Source organism: Xiphophorus maculatus, chromosome 18 (genome assembly GCF_002775205.1).
Source record: "Xiphophorus maculatus strain JP 163 A chromosome 18, X_maculatus-5.0-male, whole genome shotgun sequence".
NCBI lineage: Eukaryota > Metazoa > Chordata > Actinopteri > Cyprinodontiformes > Poeciliidae > Xiphophorus > Xiphophorus maculatus.
Window position 1 is genome coordinate 10,664,410 of NC_036460.1, and position 23,151 is coordinate 10,687,560.

The 23,151-nt window shown below is 37.9% G+C and overlaps 1 protein-coding gene and 1 long non-coding RNA gene across 10 annotated transcripts in view; one reads left to right on the forward strand and one right to left on the reverse strand.

Annotated features, from left to right (window-relative positions):
* The window catches only part of LOC111611959 (chloride channel protein 2-like), a 118,608-nt gene that overhangs the window by 87,081 nt on the left and 8,376 nt on the right, over positions 1-23,151 (reverse strand). The gene's annotated exons all lie outside the window — the stretch shown is intronic.
* LOC111611961 lies at positions 1,438-22,693 on the forward strand. The gene is made up of 3 exons (XR_002754320.1): positions 1,438-1,522; positions 2,824-2,910; positions 22,617-22,693. It is a non-coding gene; the product is annotated as an uncharacterized LOC111611961 (long non-coding RNA).

Below are 23,151 nucleotides of genomic sequence, written 5' to 3' on the forward strand. Positions count from 1 at the left end.
GTAATCTTCCTTCAGTTCAGGTAAGAAGATGTGCCGGTGGATACAAAGCATGAAGACTTTCATCTTCCAGAATGTTGTGTGTCCACACCTTTCCAATCTGCCAAGTGGCTTTAATGCATTAGTGTAACTACTGCAAATAAAAGATCTTAGTTGATTTTTCTTTGCTTCCTGAAAATATTAAGTAAATCTAAAAGTAAAGAGATAAAGATACATCTTTGTACTTACAGAGATCTATTTGTTTCTCTAGTTATTTTATACAGCATTGTGCAAGGTTCAAAGCCAATGACAAACAAGCCAGCCCCAGCAAAGAGGAGACCCGAAATGAGCAGACAAGAGTCCAAAATATACATGAAGAGCACAAGTGATCTGAAAGCACGCACGTGTACAGCTGGCTGCAGTCCATCTAGTAAAGCCTAAATGACCGCCTGACTTCAGTGCAGAACAGCTCGCTTTGCCTAATGAGCTCCCTGATGGCGTGTGTGTGTGTGATCTCTGCTGTGGGTATAGAAGTGGTGCTCTAAAAGCAGGGAAAGAGCAGATAAGGTGGTATTCTGTCCTGATATCTGAGCTTCCTTTTAAAAACATGGACCCATACATTAACAGATAGAGGCACTGCAAGCCTGTCAGCACATTTGTTTGCAGAGGAAGGAAGAAAGTAGATTTTTAGAAATCCCTGAATGGGGGAACAGATGAGAAGGAAACATAAAAGGTAGTCAACTTGACTGGGAAAACACTACAATATGGATATAGAATTCATTTGAAATGAAAAGCAACAGTAATAAATAGAGAAGCCCATGTCTCCATATTTTGACAAAAAGTCTGTATAGAATCATGGTCTTCAAGGCCATGATAATGCAAATCTCTTGAATAAAAAAAGCAAGTGGACCTTCTGTCTTGGTTTACAACTGTGGTCCAGATGCTTTCTATTCAAGAACTCAAGTATTTGACAATACTTAATGAAGCAATCTTACAGTGCTTTTGTGATTTTAGTGTATCTATGCTCACTTGGCTAATGGCTCCATTAACCATCCTGTGATTCAGTCCATCCTTGCTCTAACCGGCTTTAACCAGACATCCAGCAAACAGCTGCTGTGTACTTTTGCAAATCCAAAACAGAACTGTCCAAAATCTGTGACTGGAGTTTATCTTGGCCTTTTAGTTTTCTTGAATTTTCAGAAATATTTATTTCCACTGGTCCTAAAGCTGAACTGTATGTTCTATTCAAAAGGGGGTGGGGGTTGGGGGGAACAAAATCCCAAAGAAAAAGCCAAGAAGAATAAGTGAGATGAAAAAGATTTACAGTAAGTAACAGTTTCCCATTTCTAAAGAGGGGCACCCCAGGGGGCATCTCGAAAGTCTTGTGTGCTCGTGCCAGGCTGCCATGCCAACGTCTGGGCCACTCTCACACTGATTTAGAGCTGCACAGACAGAAGGAAGAAAAGGAGGAAGGATGGACATATGATAAATGGACAAGAAAGCTGCTGGAGGTGTATGGCAGCCATGGAAGGATTGCAAAAAAAAGGTAAAGAAAGTAAGAAGTGCTTAGTTGATGTTTGTGTGAAAGAAAAGTTGCGACATTTGGCAGCGTGTACAGAATCCACTCTACAGTGTGAGCTGAATTCAGAGCGTAAATGTGCAGCAGTAAGACCAGAGAAAAAAGAAGCAGGGACTGAAAGTTCAGCTTAGCACACAATGATCGGTTGAAGATTAATGATACAGGCCTCACCTGTCTGATGCAAGCCTCCATTCGATTGCTACCAAAAATATATCACAACAATCCATTTAAGAAATTATTTCTATTCCAGCTGTTCCATTATGCTTTTATTTCCATCTCCTTGTTTCTGCTACATGACTATAATTATCCTATATAATAAGCTACAGTTTCCCCTCAGGAAAACGAAGAACAGACACAAAGCAACTTTGTCCCTTTGGCTCTCTTTGTTTGTGTCTCTGGCACCATGAGCCTCAATGTGCAGCTGCACATTGGCATTAATGCCACGTCTTAAGCAGAGGAACTGCCAGCGACGCTGCAAAGCGCTGACATTCACCTGTGGAGTGGGAGCGTGTGAGCAGCAGGTGCACTCTCCTGTTGCCCCATTAAGAAAACCCATATTTACTTGGGCACTTCCTGCTCTACTGGCAGAGTGCAAGCCAACTCCTTCCAAGTGGTTCAGTTTTACCCATCTTTGTCCCCCCTTCAAAAGGTATAGAAAGTCCTGGAGCTTTTGTAAGGCATACTGATGTGTTTCTGAAGCCAAATGAGTTCATTCAGATGACTTCAAGATAGCCCCAGAATTATTAAACACCAAGTTTAACAAAAAGAGAGTGGCCCATCACACAAAACCTCACTAACACCCATTAAATTTCTCCCATTCCTGTTTATTCTGTCTCTGTTCTGCAGTTCTACCTCAGCATTTTGTTGGTAAATGCTTCCATTGTTCCTGTATGTGTTAGAAAACTGATCTGACCTAATCTCATGTCGCGTGATGAAGCTAAGGAAGTTAGTCATTTGGAGAGGGCTAAAAGTTATTTACGTTTTGAGTGTGTGTGTGCGTGTGTAAGCTTCTTCTTCATGGGCTTTAATGCAAACCAACAAAGGCAGCACTGGTACACACAATACTTGGTTCCTTTTTATTTTATTTAACAATTAATGATTAATTTTTATCTCAGTCTTGAAAAAAAATCCAATTAAAAAAATTAAAAAGCATAAAAAATATTAAATGGAATTGTGCAAACCCAAAATGGAGTCTTTTGAATCGGCTGTGTATGTTTTTCACAAAAGGAAGGTGTTGACCATGAATTTTTTGTTTGGGCATGTGACAGTGATAGTGATGCAGACCAAGATTGGAGGTCGTTTACCTGAAGTGGAGAAGCAACATCAGCAGTTTGGTTTTTCACAGTGTCGAGAAGGTAGGGAAATACACAATACAGATAAATAATCATGATTGACCAAAACAACAAAAATAATATCAGATATTGGTCCAAATGTTTATATTGGACCACCTGTACTGTAAACTGTGTAATAAAGAGGAAACATGCACTTGTTTATTTTACCAGGACTTTGGATGTTAGGTGTCGGGACCAAAAAATAAAATTCCTGAAGGGGACATCCCTACTGAATTGTAAAACCGATTCATAGCAACTAATTTGCATGGTATTTAGCCTTGATTCAATGTTGATCTGCAGAGCTCCAAGAATCATGGACATTTAGAATAAAGGAAAACAATCTGTGAGGTTCAGTTTATAATACCTTTGAAGTTTACAGATGCATTATTCCAGAGTCTTGTTGGATGTTTAGAAAATTTTCTACAAGACAATAAAAGTCTTAAATATACCCTTGGACTGAGATGTGCAAAAATTACTTTAAAAAGAAAAACAAACACTTTCCTCTCAGTTCATTTTGCTGGAATTAAAAAAAGGTCAGAGGGAAAGATTTAATTGAACTCAATGTGAATTAAATGTAATTACACAATTCCCACATATATTAGTAGAAATTCTGATAGTTTAGTGTTTATTTTAGAAACACTTTAGAAGAACCCCAATAGGTAGTGAAGGCAGCACTAATAAAGTAATGGGTAGAGGGTACAGCAGGTGATGTGGTGCAGTGCAGTTTTATGCTGATGGTTGCAGGTTTGTCTTTTTTCTTCTTAAACACAAAGCACACACACACATACACACCAGTTGATGGGATATTGTCTCAGACAGCCTTAATTTCATTACAAATATTGACATATTGACAAAAGTTGCCCACCTTGCACTAAGCAGTGTCCCTCATCTGAGTTAAGCTGTTGTTAAAGTGTGTGTGGGGGACACTGCGGCTGCTGGATCCTCCAAGATTTGATTTTATTATTCATCCTCTCACCTGGGTCTGTATCAGACTTTCCCACATGCAGTTTTCCCCTCCTCACTCGCACTGGAATCCTGTTTATGTTATGACTCTCAAATTTCAGTCTCTCAAGCTGCACACCCATCTGAAGTTTTCTCAGGATCTGGTAAACTCTACCTTCAGAGGCTGAGATTGGAGATCCTTTATGTTTTGGGTTCCATCTTTGGTCTTTCTGTAAAAGTGTCCTGTTTTTTTTTATTATTTTAAAGAAAAAGTGTTTGTGGACTCCCTTATCAGTGCAAGTTGTTGTGACACTTATTGTCGCAGCTGTGTTTGCTCAGACAGACTTCAGTTATGAATTTGCTGGACATTGTGTCCCCGTCTTTCATGTGTTTGTGTGAAAGTCGGTACAGGCCTGTGCAATGGCCGAGTCTTCCCACGTCCCAACTGAGCACGTGTGAGAGAGACAGAGAGAGAAAGAAAACAAAGATTCATTGTGCTCAAATGTCTTTCCTCCCTGCAGACCTCGCTTTGTCTCACCCATATTCTTGCTGGCACTGAATTAATATTTTCATGCACCATTTCATCTTCATCATCTGAAAATAAAACTCATTATCTGCCCTTTCTCACTTTGATCTGCACTAACAAACAATGGTTATTTACAACGTAAGTAGCATAATGATCAGTTTGACAATCTAAAAAAATCTACATCTGAAGTGTTTTAAAAGAATTAGTATTAGGTGAAATATTTCTTTATGCAGACCTGTTTGTAGAAAGCTTGAAAACAAATGAAAAAAAAATGCAACAAGGCTCTAATCTTTCTGACTATAAAAATAATGGATCGTAAACAAATCTAATATCAATAACTGCTCAGATTTATGACCCTGTCTGTTTTTGAGTGTTGAATGTGATCAGTGATCACCTCTAAACACTAAACTGCTGGCAACTGGAGGAGCATTTGTGTCTTTATTGTATGTACGCATAGTAACAATGATGGTGACATAATATGAAGAACAGTTGTGGTAGCGTGGAGGTGGAGTCATAAGGTCTCCATCTTCCTCACCTAGAAACCGCCACCGACTCACAAAAAGGCATTATTACCCCATAAACTTTGATTGTTACATTTTAAACTCAAACCTCAATGTATGGAATCAAAAAGTCCGTTTCCCAATTTAATCAGAGAGTATATCCAGCTTTTCTGTGAACACCTCAGAGGCTCGTTAGCAGACTTTGGAGAAAAACATCACAATGATAACCAAAAATTCAGCAAGTTGTGGAGAACTTGAGGAAATAATCCTGAACACATCATCTGCACCTTTAAAAATGAAGACGACAGCAGCATTATTCATTCACTTCTTCTGGAACTCTGGTTAGAAGATGGTTGAAGTTAAACACCAAAGAACACTTTAAGGACACCTGGTAGAAACTGCAAACGAGACCTCCTGCAGGATATGACCCAAGAAGCCTAGACATAGCTGGCAGACAAGTATGTGCTCTTATTCGCTCTATTTTTAGATCAGGCGTAAAGATCAGAGATAGGGATATGGATAGGTTTACTACATTGTTAGGCTATAAACCAATATTCCAAGCAGCCAACGGCTGCAACTCTGGAGGAGCTCCAGAGATAAAAATCTCAGATGGGAGAATTTGGTGAGGGGCCAACTATTAGCCACGCCCACTGTAAATCTGGGCATTAGAACCTCATTAGAAGATTTGTAGCCTGAACTCGACCTGAATCTGACCTGAAATTTTGGCCAGCCAAAATTATATGCTTTGATGCTCAGGTTGGGTCGGACTTGGGTTTCTGTGGCACATTTAATAGGCCTACAATACATACAGCCCAGGAAAAACTAAATGAGAATGCACTGTATATAGTTGTGCTTATGTACCAAGTAGGTAGTTTAACCTGTTGAAAAAAGAAAAAATTGAGGGTGGAGAAGTTAAGACTGTGACAAATGCAGCCTCTGCTCAATTGAATTTGAGCTATTCTGTGTGACAGCAAAATAAATTATGTTTTTTTTGTTGTTTTTTTTTTAAATCTGGTTATGTAAAGCTGATACAACACACCTTTAAAGGACTTCCAGTGATTCCACAAAGTACTGACCCAGCGGGTGCCGAATCTCTATGCATGGCACAAATTTCAGATGAGTATTATAGTAAAGCAGAGTGGATACAAATGTACACTATATAAAACTATTGTTTTTTTTAGCTTCCACATCACAATTATGAGCTATTTGTTTTGGTCTATCACAAAAGATCCCAGTTAATACAATGCAGTTTGTACTTGAAAAATGTAACAAAATTATGGAAATGAACACTTCTGTGTGGCCCTCTATGGAAACGAAAGGAAACAATGTTAACCCCAGGGCTGCCTTATTAGCTGCCAGGAACAAAGGTTGAGAACCAGCAGACTAGATAAATGTAACATGTTAACAGATCTTTGGTGTTGAGCACATTGCTGATTTAGTCTCTCCTACAAGCATTATGAATCCCACAACTGGCTTAAGCGCTGCTTCAGGGCCGGAGAACATGAGCAGAGGATTTTCTTCCTCATTTATTTTTACTCGGCTGTCAGCAATGCCGGCTAAGCCATTCACCTAATGGGAATATGTCAGCTAGAAATTCTTCTTCACTGACATACTCACAGTTGTGCCCCTTATCCTCACGGGGTGTGTGTGTGTGTGTGTGTGTGTGTGTGTGTGTGTGTGTGTGTGTGTGTGTGTGTGTGAGAGTGTGGGATGATAAGCAAAGACGGGGTTGGTATGGCTGTAGGAGACCACATCATAACAGTAACGTAGGTTAAGAAATGTGCCTGCTGTCACACTCCAAACAGGTACTGTTCCATAAATCCCACACTTTCACAGTGTACTTTTTTTCTGACCTTGAAATTTTTCCATAACACAATCAACATCTGATCACCAAGATACTACCGATGGTTTTATGACCAACAGCAGCAGAATTACTACAATGAAAAGCTGTCCCTGCCCCGAACAATCAACTCAATAAATGTGAGTTCGGAGAAAGCCGTCCACATTTGTATACATATATTATAAGCAAGACTTCCTGTTCCCAACTCCTTTTTCGGTTTGAGTAGACATTAACTGTTTTTATAGCTAGACATCCCTTTAAATCAGAAAAGCTCCCAAATAAATCCAATAAAAAAAACCTACTTTATTGGTCTGGCATCAGTGTTGGATGCATTGCCATGGGAAAATAATTTTGGAGTACCTTCCATAAGCCCTCCATCTTGAAAACAGTCACTAAGCTCAAGCACCTGAACACGAGAAAAAAAACCCACTTCACTCTAGTGTTTTACTAAAATCCATTAGCTGATGGTGAGTAACAAGGTAAGTAATAGAGCGCTCCAAATAAATGTACGAGCATATTTATTGCAACACGAAACAGAACTCTTTTCAACAAGAACATATCACAGGAAACAAACATCATATATGTTAAAGATAAGCCATTGGAAACCACAGTCTCAAACAGTGCTGTCTGTTTGTCTCCTAAATAATGTCCAATATAGAAAGTCTAGCAATTTCCCCAAATTAAGAAATTTTGAACTAAAGTCTGTCTGGACCTCAGTTCTCTGACATACAGAGAGCAGACCTGACTGCAACATCAGTGGGATTTCATCTACTGAGGATTTTATGGATATGAGCCACATTAAGAGAGCTGCCAGTCCCCTCTCTGCAGGGAGATACTCACCTGCAGCCCAGCTGGAGCTAAATTCCCATCAAAACACACCACTATTAACAGACTGATCCATTTCAATAATAGCGGTCTTAAATGTACCCCAAAAACACACATCATAACCCCCTACAGCTCAAAGCTATGCTCTTAATAAAATATTACAAGTTTTTGTTCTCCCTTCTCAACATAGGTGAACATATTGTTACGTTAAGATTGCATATCTACTCTGTGTTTGCTAAAATTACAGTATGGATAAGTAGTATTTGATACACAGCAAATTTTTTATATTTTCCCACTAAAAGAATGTAGAAGTCTGCAATTTTAATAAAAGCTAAAAGTATCCAGAAAAAAATAAATTACATTGCATGATTTTTAATAATTATTTTGCATTTACTGAAGTTGTGGTTGAACGTTTCCATTTAACGACCCTTGGCACATGACTGAAGCCAATGAGTTGCCAACAAAGAAGAATAAATGTGAATAATTTACATTATTTCTGAATTATGACTCCAACAGCTCATGACATAAAGTGCACTAAAGCAGAAAAACATTGTCATACATATTTAAAATACATGTAAAGTAAAATGTACATTATTTAGTAGCAGTAGGAATAATTAACTTCTCTTTTAAATCCAAGCAAAAACATGGTTCTGTAAATATTGCAATATGTTTTGTCCAGTAAAATTCTCATATGGCTGCGGTTATATTCTATGACGTTACGTAAACGTGTTTTGTCAAGTTTCAGATTGATCAAATAGTATTGCATATAAATTTTCAAAATCTCTTGTCCACACTTATACAACACGAACTTGTATACAAAAAGTATGTCACAAAGTTGCCCATCTTACAGAGGTTCTCGCGAGGGACCAAGAAGTTTCTCACCTCTTGTTTTTCCCAGTTCTCCTGGTGAATGTGTAGTCTTTAATTTGTGGGTTTGTAGCAGTTATATGAGAAAAATGTAGCTGCACTTTGTTTAACTGCAACACCACTCCACCCTACTGCTATACTGTATTAATTTATCTTCTAGACACCTATGCAAATCTTCTGAATTTATCTTGCAAAAATTTGGGAAAGAGTGTTAGACAAAGTAAGGTGTGTGCTGTGATTAATTTAAAGCTAATGACAGCAATCCGTCTTTCAGCAAGGGGATGTCAATAGGAGAAAAGCCATACCTATACCCGACTGATTAAATCCATCCACTTTTGATCCAGCCCACCTAACTCCCCTATAATAAAACTGTGGTTGCATTAAGTGGTGTGATGTTAGGCTTTCAAGGTGTGTGCGCGTGTGTGGGGGGGGGTGTGCATGTGTGTGCATCATTATTGGTGCATGGAGCAGCATACAGATGAGTAATTGCAGGCTGTACAGAAAGGGAATTGACAGATACAATCATGCATCCATATGTTTTCAGGATACTGTTGTTGGGTTGTGTGTACAAGGTTAGTGGAGTCATATTGTTCAAGCTGAAACAATAATCAATCAATGAGCTAGACAAAGAACTGCCTCCATTAAATACTTGCACACAAACACCTTTGATCCAATGGGACTAAGTCAGCTACTGTGGCTAGCAAGCTATTAGACACAAAAGCCAAAACACTCCGGCTTACTGGGTCAGAGGAAGTGTTTTTGTCAACTTTTATTGAGTCCAAAGGGTGGGTGGGTGTGTGCGTGTGTTTGCGTGCATGCGTGTGTGAAGAGCCAGCTCTTTGATTAATCAGTGCACATGGGATGATTGCATAGCTCGTCTCTGTCAAGTTACAAGGTAATAAACCTCATCCATGTCATTTCCAACCCAGCTTGCAGACTCACCATGCATTCAAAATGTGCAGAAAGTTATAGGAATTTGGATGAAGCAAAAAAAATGACCACCACCGATGTCTATTAAAACTATTACATTTTTAGGGCTTCCCTTCTTGTTCTGCCAGTGACATATTATTGCTGTGTCTGGAGCAAGAAATGGATTGTCTGCAGTAATGAAGGCACTGCTCAAGTCAAAGAATGGTGAAGAAAGAATGAGCCAAAAAGTATAGATCTCAATTTACCAGTCCGTCTATGTTCTGAGCCTTATATGTGATTATGGGATGTGGATTATGACCAAAAGAACGAGATCTCAGATACAAGCAGTTGGAGTCAGCTTCTTTAGCTGGGTGGCTGATCTCAACCTTAGAGGAAAGGTAAGGAGTTCCATTACAGCAGCTAAGAGCAGAACAGCAGATGAGGATGTTTCAGGCATCTGATCAAGATGCTTTCTGAGAGATTCTCTGTTTAGATCCAACTGGAAAGAGAGCCCAGCACAAATGCAGAAACCACCATTTATCCCTTTTTTATCTTTGAAGACCCAGAAAAAGTTGGAGCATGTCACTAGGCAGGTGGATGACTGGGTGCTTTCTTGGGCCACACCACCTGAAATATGATGAAGAGGAGCCACTCTATCTGCCCTTATTGCACAACTTCTTCCAAAAAAAATGGGAATGGCCAAGCTTTGTTTGGTAATTAAAAGTCACAGACTCAAACATTTCTTCCAAACTTTGTAAAATATAAACTTAAATTTTAAACAGTTTCCACACTAGAGCAAAACTGTGTGATATGCATTATAATATCACCCGAAGGTAGATCTAGTGATGAAAGACAAAAGTTCTAAACTTACCATTTTAAAGTCACTCATTATCTTCATTATCACTCATTATCAGCCTCTTTATCTTCTTATGACCAGAGGGAGATAACCTCCAAAGCCAACAGATTATAACTTAACCTTCAGAAACCACACATGAAACGCAATCTGTAACAGCTCATGGCTCACACAAGTCATGCCCTAAATACATAGTAAACAAAGGAACTAAAAATTACTTCTCACCTCTCAGACATTAACCCATCAGACTTGCATGAATGGTTAATAAGCTCCATCTTTGTTGTTGAATTTCATAATTTCAGCTCCTCTACTCTGCATAGCCATTTAGCTGGAATGCACTAAGCATGGTAAGGTATCTTGTCTCTAATGACAAAGATGGAGATGGCATGTACATAGAAAAAGTGTGAAAAAAAGTCCATGAATAGAATAGAAGTACTTTATTCATCCCAGCAGGGAAATTATTTCGCAGTTACAGCATAGAGACAAGACACAATAACAACTACCACTGAGTATTAGTTGTAGATAAAATAAAAAATATAAAATGCTATAAATTGTAAAAATATAAAATGCTGTTAATAGAGAGTACCTGTTAAGAAAACCAATTCAAAGCCAGGCTTTCATAATGACTCCAGTGAAAAACTGTAATGCGATGCAGAGAAATTAGCATTTTAAAGAAAAGTGGCTGATTTTTAACTTGATAAACCCTGAAGGCAAGACAACTTTATTTGCACCTTTCAGTTAGAGACAACTCAAAGTGCTTGTACAAAGAAGTTAAAAGCAACATAAAAAAAACCCACCAACAGATTAAAATTAAATGAACTTATCAGTTGATCAGCAAGTAAATAAAAAAAAAAAAACAGGTCTTTGATCAATGAAGACATCATATCTAGGTCCTATCAGAAAATCTCCTCAGTGTAGATGTTGATAGCAAGGGACAAAGGTTTAAAATGAAGTCAGTGGACAAACAAATTTTAGAAGCTTTTCAAAATTAAACAGAAAAGAGTATGAGAGTTAGAATCTAAAGTTATGCCTAAAATTATTCACTTTTATAAAAATCTGTTTTGTTAATTAAAATTGCATGTCAAAAGTAATCAATATTCTTAATTTAGAAATATTTACTTTTATGACATAACTGCTGACTGCTTAAATATTCAAATTCCACAATCTTCCAGATGAAAGACCTTCCAAACTTTAAAGAATACATGCAAACATTTATTATGAATATGTAGATTATTCCGTTTTGGTGGGGTAAAAGCCAAACATATTCCTGTACTTTAAGATTTTCATGTCTAAAGGACAATACAACTTCCTTCAATGGTTTAAAAAAAAAATTCTCCTTTGTTATTACAAATCTGAAATATTTTTTTAAAAGCTAGTTATATCTATGTATTTACCCATGTTGTATGCCTGTTTGTGTTAAAAGCTCAAGTTATACCAGTAAGGTATTAACACAGCCTAATCTTTATCACTGCATTGATATTACAAGTAATACAGTAACCAATGTCCACATTCATATCTTTATGAATATATATGTGTGTGTGCGTGCGTGTGGAGGGGAGAGATAGCATTTCTCACCTTGTAGAGCCCTTTTATTTTTTTGAAAAAATGCCACATTATGAGGACTCCCTGCTCCTTGGGGAGCCCAAACCCAGGATAGTTTAGGCTAGGTTTAGGGTTAGAGATGGGCATGTACGGATAATGGATGGGTTTAGAATAAGGATCAGGCTGCAGAAATTAATAAAAAATGAATGAAGTCCATGCAAAGTCCTTGTAAAGATATACTATGTGTGTGTTGGCGTGCGTGTGTGTGTGTGTGCGCACGCGTGAGCACAAGACATTGAAAACCAAGGTATTGCATAAACAGCACAGTGCTACCAAGGTCGAGTCCTTAGTGTGAAATTCTTCGTCATATCATGGCATGTGTTTTTCAAATTGCACAACAAAGCTAGACAAAATATTAGACGCTGTTCTAGAGAAGTCCTTGTGTTAGAGGCTCTTCAGAGTTCTCCCTCCCTCAGAGAGAAGTGGAGCGGAGAGGAGGAGACGAGTGCAGAGCTGCTGAAGCTTGGGCCAACTTATTAGCAGAAAATCGATGTGTGTAAGCCTCCAACTCCGGCAGTGGAATGTGGAACAATGAGCAGCCACACACACTTTATACGAGTATGGAAGGGACAGAGATATTAAGGTAGAGGGAGCAAAATATGTATTGATATTGATCCAAGTAACATGAATATAGTACAAGTTTCCCTTTGGTGCAGTCACACACAAACACGATGTCAGGTGTTGCAGCACAGAGGTACCAGCTATGGGATGATGAGCACAGCCGTAGGCGACCAGATTACAAAAACCTCACACCCACCTGCAGTAAAAATAAGACATGCAGTGGGAACCCAGACAGAGCAGCTGGCAGGACATGAGCGCTTGGGTGATCCAACAAGCTTAAATAGTAGTTGATTTACATGTGCCAAATGCAACAAAAACTATTCTACTGTTTGAATGAGCTGAACTTAATTTTGAAGAACTAGAATCTGTGATTTTGCTCTGAAAAACAAAAAATGTGATTTGTGCAACTATTACCTCGAGTTCCCATTTTATTGAAGATATTTTAGCTGCAGTAAAATTATCTCATGAAGATAAAATATTCTACAGCCTTACGGCAAACATAGTGACTTACAAATAAAAACAAGCAACTCGGCTGAAAAATAAAGCATGACAGGGGATAAACCCCAGCAACCGCAAGACATAAGGTCTGTACATTTTACATTTAAAGTGTTATACAATAAAAGTGTTTCTTTTATCACGCTTTGGCCTCATTGCTAGTTAATAAATTAAAATAAGTACATCTCGACGAGTACTCCATTCACCATTATGAGAAAACTGTTCACTACGTATAAAATACTGTTCAGACACATTCATCTATAAAATTCTGTTAGCAAATTAAAGAAATTAATGGAATTAGAGGATCAGTCATTACAGAAGTGTCTGTACCTTAGAAACAAACCTAAAATAAGTAATATTTTTGTGACGTTTCACTTTCAAACCCAACATAAAACAAGGGCAATTTATTTTTTATATTTAGTCTAAAATCCTCTATGAAAAACTCAGCTGCTGAATCTTGCAACTCCTTCAATGTAGTCAGAGGTGTTCTGGTGGCGTCTCAATCTCTGTGTGGTCACTCAGTTTGTGAGGAAGGATTCATCTCGGCATATTTACACATGGTCCATATTCCTTTTATGTCTTGATGATAGACTTAGCTGAACTTCAGGGGATGTTCAGGACCTTCAAGATATTTTCTTCTATTCATTCTCTGACTTATACTTTTCAATAACATTTTTTCTCATCTGCTTGGAGTGTTTTTAAGTCTTCGTACTGTAATGGTAGCCAGGATTACTGATTTACCAGTAAATGGACATTCCAGACACAGGTGTCTTTATACTACAATCACTTGAGACTTACAATTATCTCCGTCCCATTCATTGTGAGACTACTAGCACTAACAGACTGACCCTCTGTTGAATTAGGTCAGTCACTCTAAATGTGAATATTTATGTAGTCACTTATGTTGAATATTTCTATCTAGCAATTTGTAGAAATTCAGTTCACACTTTGAAAAAGTTTTATGCCTTTTTGTCAAAAAATAGTCAAATTTTTGTGATAATGATGGATTTGTTAAAAGAAAAAGAGTAAAACATCAAAGGGAGTCATTTATCAAGATTTTCTACAGACACCAGATATTTTTAATCATATTTGTATTCTCCCTCCCAGTGAACATTGAATACTTTAGAGCAGAAAATAGCCCAAACAGATAAGGTTTGCAGGCATAATCAGTAGTGATGCATATAAAATTTATATCCCAAACATTTATAGTGTGACTATCAGTTTGAATAAAAGCAGAGTATTGTTATTAATTTATTCCCAATCCTCATTCGTTACCAATAGAACTGTTCCTCAGTGGATCTCTATTGTTAAATGTACTAAACAGGTTGCCCAGGGGTGGCATCAGGTGGCACTGCAGTCTAACCGGCACAATGCTCCTCATTCTGTTATAACGCACTTCTCCCATGTGAAAGTGAGGAGAGAAGGCTTTACATGAACACACCCATCATGCTGTAGATATCGTTTTGACTTGAAACTGCTCACAGAACTCTAGCTCAGAGATGGGACCCAGGATTTTGCCTCTCCCAACTGAGAAACAAGTCCTAATCCAAACATCAGTCACAGGCTTTGGCATTACTGGAAGGTTTTCTTTCAATTTACAAAGCATACCTTGCCTCTGTTCAGTGACATATGTAGCAAAACAGAAAACAAACTGCAAGATGAAAATTTCATTAAGCATTTTAAGGCCATACAAAAATTTCCAACTGGCTAACAGGGCTGAAAACATACGTATTTCAGCCCAGTTAGCCAAAATGTGTTTTAATAAAAACTAGATAACAAAGATATATGTTTTCAATGTTTTGGAAACAAAATTACGCATCCAACACTTACTAGCCTAAACCGTTCTCAAAGTTCTACTGAGAGTATGCATGGCCTGTTTGATTTCACTGAAGGACTGGAAATTGTAGGATATATACAGAAATATATGTGCTTTTATGTTATTTATAAGTGAAGAAAATAAAAGGCAATGATGTCAGTAAAACTTTGCTGCAACACAGTATCTACTTTTCAGGAATATTTTTAGATTTTCTTCCAAAAAGAGGTATTGGGTTTTCCTGCTTTACAAAAACTCTCCACAGGATAGTGTTTGAAAGGCGATGATAGAGGTGGCCCTGAATTTGAGAGGTGAATGTGAGCCGCCACGAATCTGTGTGCATGCTCTCTGAGTTGAATGCCAAATGTGATATAACCCCCCTGGGCTGTTTGATTCTGATCCTCAAAGCTAAAGCTGCAGAGATTGACATCAGACGACACACAGACGCCTCAGCCTTGTGTTCATGCAGATGGGTCAAAGACGGATGATGTAACAGCAGCACCAGGGATCAGGAGACGCGCTTTATAAACACAATGTTAGTGTCTGTTACTAACTGCAAATTAAATATTGCATTAATTAATTAGAAAATATCCAGCAGCTTCCAAAAGTTGTACAATACTTCAGGTTGACATGATGATCTGACCCTGGTCTGATTTGAATTGCTGATCAGATCCATCTAACCTGAGCTCCTAAGCCACATAGGAAGGAATAATCAATGCTCTTAGGGAGATCAAATAAAAACATTACCATTAGAAATGCATTCTTCATTCTACAACTAATTTGCAAAAGTACAAAATCTGGATTTTTCAAATGATACTGAAATAAACTATTTGCAAGTATATCTGTTTCCACAACCTCTTCAAGCTTTCAACCTCTAAGGCAGACTCAAAATAACTTGTGTGTTGCAAGATGTTATCAAGTTGCAAGAACAGCATGGGGCTCTCCAAAATTGTAGCAGTTCTACCTTAAATACTTAGTCGAACTTAGATCCTAATTAATTGTTCCAAACTAATCTCATGTAGCTCTTTCTGCATACTTAGGCTCACTGTTCTTCTGCATCTCAAGTTTTTGGCTGGAGTAATGCTTGTATCCCCAAGACTATCTTGCTTGCCCATCTCTGCTGACAAAATAAATCCCCACAGCATGATGCTACCATAACTATTTTTCAACATAGTGTGATCATGGTAATTCCCACTTTTTTAACTCAGAATTTAGCATTTAGCTTAACTTGTCAGTCTTGGCCTCATCTGATTAAAGCTCAATTCCATGTGTTCTGTATCCTACAAATGATCTATGTAGGCTTGCAGTGCCATACTTGCTCTCTAACAGACACTTTATCGAGTGACCACATAAGACAGAGTTAGATTATTTCAAAAATACATCTGAAGGGCATGCATTTTATTTAGGGGCATTAGAGTAAAGAGGACTGAAGACAAATATTTCAGATTTATCTTATTTTCTTTTTCAGTTTTTTGCTTTTTTTCCCCTTACTTCACTCATCCGCTGGTCTGTGTTGACCTTTCCCACAAAATCCCAATAAAAAACACACAGAAGATTGATGTTGCATAATGTCAAAATATGGAAAGGCTCAAGGTACATAAATATTTCTTCAAGGCACTGTAATTTCATCTGAAATGTAACAAAACACATAAAACGCATTCAAATAGAGCTGCATACTCCTCCTCTGAAAGCAAACTGCAAACAGGCTTGCCAGAAGTAAAGGACATGCAGCTTTGAGGTGAAAAGAACAAATGAAATTAAAAATAAAACTGAAAAGTGGAAGGCATATCAGCTCCTGAACTAGCCAGCTAATGCACCAGTCGCTCACGTAACTGCAGCTGGGCACCGTGGGCAGCCCTTCTGACAAAGCGTAGGAGTTTGTGTGTGTTGAATGTGCATCTTCCATTTATGGATGTTGTTCAGTTTATGCAGGGTATCCATAGTGTGCCCTTCCATGTTGGGTGTACAGTATGTGTGTGTGTCTGTGGGAGGACTAATCTTGTGCTGCGGTTAGAGTGACGAGGGGCGTTCAAAGGCACCCGGTCATTCTCCAGGGATGAAGAATCTTCTGGAATTTGTTTGCAGGAAGAGGAAAAGCAACAACACGGATAGACCAAATGCACAAATGTTATATTTGTTAGAGAAAATATTTTGGGCAGAAGAAAAAAAAGGCATACAGAAGCTGTAAAAAAAGAATAGGCCTGGAAAAACAAAGAATCGTTCAAGGTATGAGATAGAGATCGCACCCCTTTAGTAATGTAAGGAGAGAACTAAGTTAGGACCTTTAAAGTAATAATTAAATCTGTGACAGCTGACAAGATTAGGGAATTCAGTGGAAAGTCTTTCTGGAAAGCAGTTTTGTAAGTTCTTATAGCTCTTGGATACAAGGACTTCTTGATACAGAGGAGGTAAAACACAGAAGTCAGCCATCTGCTATCCTCAAGATCTGACTGATCATGGAGAATGTGCTGGGTTTTTTTTTACGTTTGTTCAGAGAGGGGAAAGTTACACAGTGTGGACTTCTTTCTTTGCAATATTTGAATTGTAGTTAGCATAGGGTCTCTGAAACTTTATCTCCCCTTTCATCAACTGTCAGTCCACCTTCTATGCAAACTCCCTGACAGAAATTAGTGGGGTGAACTACACTTAAACCTGTGATGTGTTCCAACATCTATTGCATCTCAACATCTGTTCCAAGAGTCATTCTAACCCAGGTTCAGAGGCGCTTGTTTGAACTGTTTGTAGGATTAGCAGGATTAATTCTACTGTAAACCAGCCATGTATAAACTGCTTTGATTCAGGCTTATTAGCAGTGTGAACAACAAAAAAAAATCTGAGTCAGCAGATGCAGGCTTAGCATTCCAAAGTCAAAAAAGGTGACAAATAAAAAACACAAAGAGATTAAGGTGGGGTCTTTATCTCAAAAGTTTTACAGAGTGTCTAAAATTTGTCAACTGTACAGTAGTTTGTGTTTCTACACTAAAAGGTACTGGAAAGACCATCTAAATCAGCTGATATAGTAAGACTTTTTACCCATCTTAAGAATTGTCTGCACCTGCAGCATACTCGTTTAATGACACAAGCAACTGCAAATAGAGATGCAACAATTAGCTTTTTGTGGCAGATTTAGAACTTAGCAGGAAGAACTTAAAGTAATCCATACAATCTTCCTGTTACGTGCTAAAAATCTCACTTTGCACTACCCGAATGAACTACGGACATTTCTCACACCGGATCGTCTGGCAGACTTGGTTCTATGAGAATCTACAATAGTCATTTGCACACTCACACCTCTCCAAATGACCCGAATTTTTAAGCAAACAAACTAGAGTTTGATTACGCGAACCAAATAGGGCTGGTGTGAATGCACCCTCAGTATGTCAAAAAATAAAAAGAAAATCTCCACATCTCTGACTTTTCTTTAGTAAATAGCAACACAAGCATCATATAGTGTTGCTTTTCATGTGACCCGGTTGAACTTACATATGGGGAGTTTGCAAATCTGTGAACGGTCAGAGTTTTGAGTGTCAGACTGGTCGGTTACAATTCACAGCTGATCAAAATGAAGTTTTCTCAACTCATTGCACTAGCTGATTTTATTTATTTTTTGCATTTCTAATTGTAAATGCACTTGTTCTTAAAAAGAGACTGGAATTATACACATTAAAATAGCTTCCGTCTTGCAGGAACAGTGTTTTCATTTTAGTCTCCTTTAAATAAATTTAATTTCATTTGAACTCAACATTACTGTTAGCTAAATTATTCATCCTGATGCCAAATTCTAACATTGAGGGAATGGTCATAAAATCAGAGTCAGAACCACTTGTTGGAATTACCAAAACTACAATTATAATAGCACTGCTTGGCCAGACATTGTTTGCTTGTTTAAGACCTACTTTATAACATGCATAAAAGGTATTTGCATGTTAAACTGCACAGTCTTACTTGAACACCACTAGTTTCATTCTGGCCAAACAACAAGCAGAGTGTGTGTGTCAGAGCTCAAACAGGGCAGGAAAAAACAGGTGGGCTTCAGGGTCAAGGACCTAGTAAGTGTGTGACACACAAAGACTCATCTGTGTGTTAGCTTGTCTGTGATGGTTAATAACCAGAATTTGAAGCATCTTTCCTCTTGCTCTCCAATCTGTCAGCACTTTGCCTGTGCTGCCAAAGGGGAAGCAGATCTACTTTTCCAGGGGCCCATGAACCGCCAAAGTGTGTTTAATTACACTCCACTGAGGGCAAGTCAGCAGCAATTAAGACAGCAGGGAAACAAGAGAGCCACTGCTTTAATTTGGAGTTGATGAACACAGGACAGAGCTGGAGAGAGTCTTTTACACCAAAGAGGAAGGTGATGCTGGAGAATAATGTTACAATCCCATTTATTTAAACACACAGTCCTTGCACTTCAAAAGAATAACCAGCACATTAGTTCAATATTCGAGGGAAATATCAGATTAATTTCGCTTCTAACTTGTAGTTTTCAAAAATCTATGTGAATGTGTAAAGTTAACTCATCAGAATTCAGGAAATTACTTTGTGAAATAGACAGTCGTTTGTGACCAAATATCAAATTTATATTAAATAAAAGGCAAAAGGGTTTCTGGTGTCCATACATACCATAAAGAGTAAATGCCCATCTGTTTAGTTTCGATGCCAGCTATGATTCTGAATCACTTCAAAAGCTTCAATAGGGATGCACAGATATGAAAATTTTACATGTTCCACTTTAACTATAGGGATGATTCAAAATGTAGTTTGTTTTTTTTCCAATAGATTTTTTAACATTTAAGGGAATAATGTTTGTGTACACCAAGGTCTGTCATCAGCATATAGATTGAAATGAAAGAATCCACATTTTTAGGTAAATATTATGATGACAATAACCTCTCACCACACATGCAAGGAGACAAGTCAATGTGGAAACTTAATGGTTGAGAATGTGCTGATGAAGGTGTGGATATATAAACAGAGGCAAACAGTCTCAGTGTGGGAGGTTAGTGATGACAGCAGGTCAAGACGGGACAAAGACGAAATGAGCCAAAAAGCTGCTCTCTTATTGGATGATGAAGCGGACAGGACAGGAAGGCATTAAGTTTAGATCAGGGTCCATGTCAATAGACCTCAGCTGCAGTCTTCTTGTGGCTACCAAATACTATGGTATTAAAGGAGAATGTAAAAGGTTACACTAATGTGGGTATGTGAACTTTGGAGACTTAAATATGTCTGCTTTAAAAATCACAAGCTAAACCATGCTAAACACATTCTGACCCCAACTCAGGTTAATATTTATGCGACTCTCTCCATTCCACAGACGAGAAAATTTAACTAGAAATGTAAAATTAGCCAAGGTTGAGATAGTTCCCAGCAATAATATGCACACCTAGACATGGACTATGAATGCAAACACCATTGCCACTAAACATTTTTCTGCTAATGCCCTCCAGCATTTACTGGATCTTTGTCGCAAAGTCATTACAAGTATCCTGGCTATGCACAAGGTGATGGCCTTTAAGCAGCCAAGGTAGATACAGCTGAATGTAATCTTATGTCCTCAACAGCATATGCCAGCATAATTGAGTTTATCTGGAATATGTTGAAAGTAAACTCAACTCAGGACATGAAATGTCTCATAGCAGACACGCACAGCTGATAATGAACTGAACATCCTCTGATGTGTCAACGTTGAGTTTATTACAGCAAGAAGTCACCTAGAGGTAACCTGGCTTTTTTTTTTGTTCTGACTGTGTATCAGTGTGAAACAATTGAAAAAGAAAGAATCATTCAGATAAAGCAATGCCTGCGCTGGACATCTAACAGCTGACTTTGTGGACAGTGTCTAGTCGAGCTGGATTCCAAAACAATGTATGAGATGCAATTCCAACAATAAAACACTGTTTAACTCAGTGGTTCCAAAGTGTGGGGTGCACCCTCTATGGGGGGTGCAGTGCCATTGCAGGGGGAGCTCGAGAAGCGGTGTGGATGAATGGGAAAAAAAAAATTGTAACACAAAAGTGTTTCACTGTAAAGATGGTTTGTAGTATGTTTTGTTGCAACCTGAAGTGTGAAATAAACTTCAGTGGAGTTTGAAAACAAAATGTGTATAGGTTTATGTCTGGTTGAACGATGTGTGTGCCCAGTTGATTTTTTTTTTCCTTTTTTGAGGGTGGGGGGTATTGTAATCCATAGGGGGGCCCTGAAAATCTTTGGGAACCACTGGGGGGCCCAGGTGAAAATCTTTGGGAACCTCTGGTTTAACTTGAAGTATTTATAGACAAAAACAACTGACTCCAGAATATGATGTGGGATTGTAGGAAAACAGAATCTTTGAAAACAAATCTACATGCTGCTCACTAACAAGCTAACAGTACACAGGCAAAGGGCACAACCCTATCTGAAGGAACAATATTGACTGGCTGAAAGGCTGTCTTGAACCAGAAAGGGAAAAACCTTAGGACACTATGGAGGAGGTGAACATGTTTGTGTTAAGGTCTGTGCTAAATAAAGGTAGAATAGAGTACAATACCAGAAGCTCAGGAAAACATTACATGGCAACAAAGGAGGGCTTCACTTTAAAAAAAAGAGAAAACTACATGGTCCAAATGGCCTCATATAGACCCCAAAAAGTAACTACGGTACTTAACTTATTCTGTTCGTCGTCTTATAATTTCAACTGTTTGTTTCGTGGAGCTGGCTTTTCAGAAAGCACCCATACAGAATGTTCTGTTCCGACAACTAAGATGCATTTTACTCACTGTCTAACTTGCAAAAGTGTTCTCAACTTTTTACCCATTTTGTCACATCAAAAGCACAGACTTTAGCATTTTTGGGGGATTTTATGCAATCAAGTAACAGAAAATACTACTGAATCCTCTGACAAAAAAAAGACTTCAAATAAAAAAAAAAAAGAAGTGTAATCTAGTTCCCATAAGTCAGTACATCTTGAAAAAACATTGCAATGCAATTACAGCTGCAAGCCTGTAGGATATGTCCTTATAAACTTTGTACATCTAGAGGCAGGACATTTTTGCCTAATCTTTGTATAATAACCTCAGCTCAATTTAAATTTTAAATGACATATCTCTGGACACAAATATGAGATCATTTTAAAGCACTTTAAAAGACAATATATTTAAAATTCATGGTTCAGTTTATAAGTTTATAGAATATTGTCTTACACATTTTTATTTAAGAACTCCACATTTTCCAAACTAATTTCTGTAATGCTCACTCCATTTTCTGTCATTTTTAATATATAAATTCAAATATTTACTGTTAATGTACCTATGCACATTTAACTATATTTATTCTTTTCCACCCCTGGAAAATGCTTAAATGAGATCCATACTTTTCCAGACTTCACATGAGCCCCGTTATTTTCCCTCACTACAATTGAACCCTAAAACTAATCTTTTAATTTTTGCAGTCAACTTGAAGCTTTTCATCAACCTTTTTCTGCAGAGCTCTGAAATTCAGAGGGTTTTGCCTCAACTGGCCTCCATTTAATTGAGTTTTCTATTCTCTGTGAAATCAATCTCTTCTCAAGATTTGAGAGCAGATCGAAATAATGTATGGCACTAATGGAGAGGCACACCTCAACACTTCAAAGAGGCTCATGTGTAATCATTCAAGCTCCATCTCTCTCTCTCTTTGCAATTAATCATCAACACAACCCAAAATGTGTCAGAGAACAAAGAGCAAGCAAATGCAAATTTTTTTGATTTCACCTGAACACACTCTCCACATTTGCTTTGATTTGTTGGGCGTCTGTCTCATTCACTGTTATTACAACTAGCTCCTCATTATGAGAGCAAATGATTTGTTTCAATTGTATTATTGTTTGACCTAAACTTTTCTTTAAGCTTAACCCTTGACTGTGGCGATTTATCAGGGCTGTTTGTGAAGAAAGCAAACAGTGTTGGATAAGAATTGAGCTAAATAAAAGCAATTTGTTGGTCTTTAGTAACACTGTGACAACTTTTGATGCTTATCTGCAGATAAGGTCAGCCCACGTTAAGCAAACACCTGTCTTCACACTCAAGAAAAGGGTCAAGAAGCTGCTGACCCATCTTGAAAAATAAGAGGAGAATTTACCCATGAGGTAAGTTTATGTGGACAGCGATGTGAAAGGGAAATTTCCACCATAAAGGCAAAATGCAAGAGCAATGCACAAAACATGGGATCAAGAAAAATATGCTTTCATAATAATTGATTTCATTTATAATGCCCTTTATGTCAAATTGAAATCTTAAAGGGCACAGTAAAGAACACAAATATGAAAACATTTATGGGATCGTTAACAAGTCATAAAATTTCTCAATAGCAATTTCACTTTCATGGTTTTCTACCCACTTTGTGGAAAAAAGATCCCAAGGCACAATAAAAAATAAATAAAGAAAGAAAAACTAACTGATTAGTTTGTGCAAAAATTGCTGGGGTGAAACCAAGGAAGGACTTTGCTTCAATCGCACTAAAATTTTTCATCAAACCCATCATGCAGTATTAGAAATGTCTTTACTGACTCACAAAAGA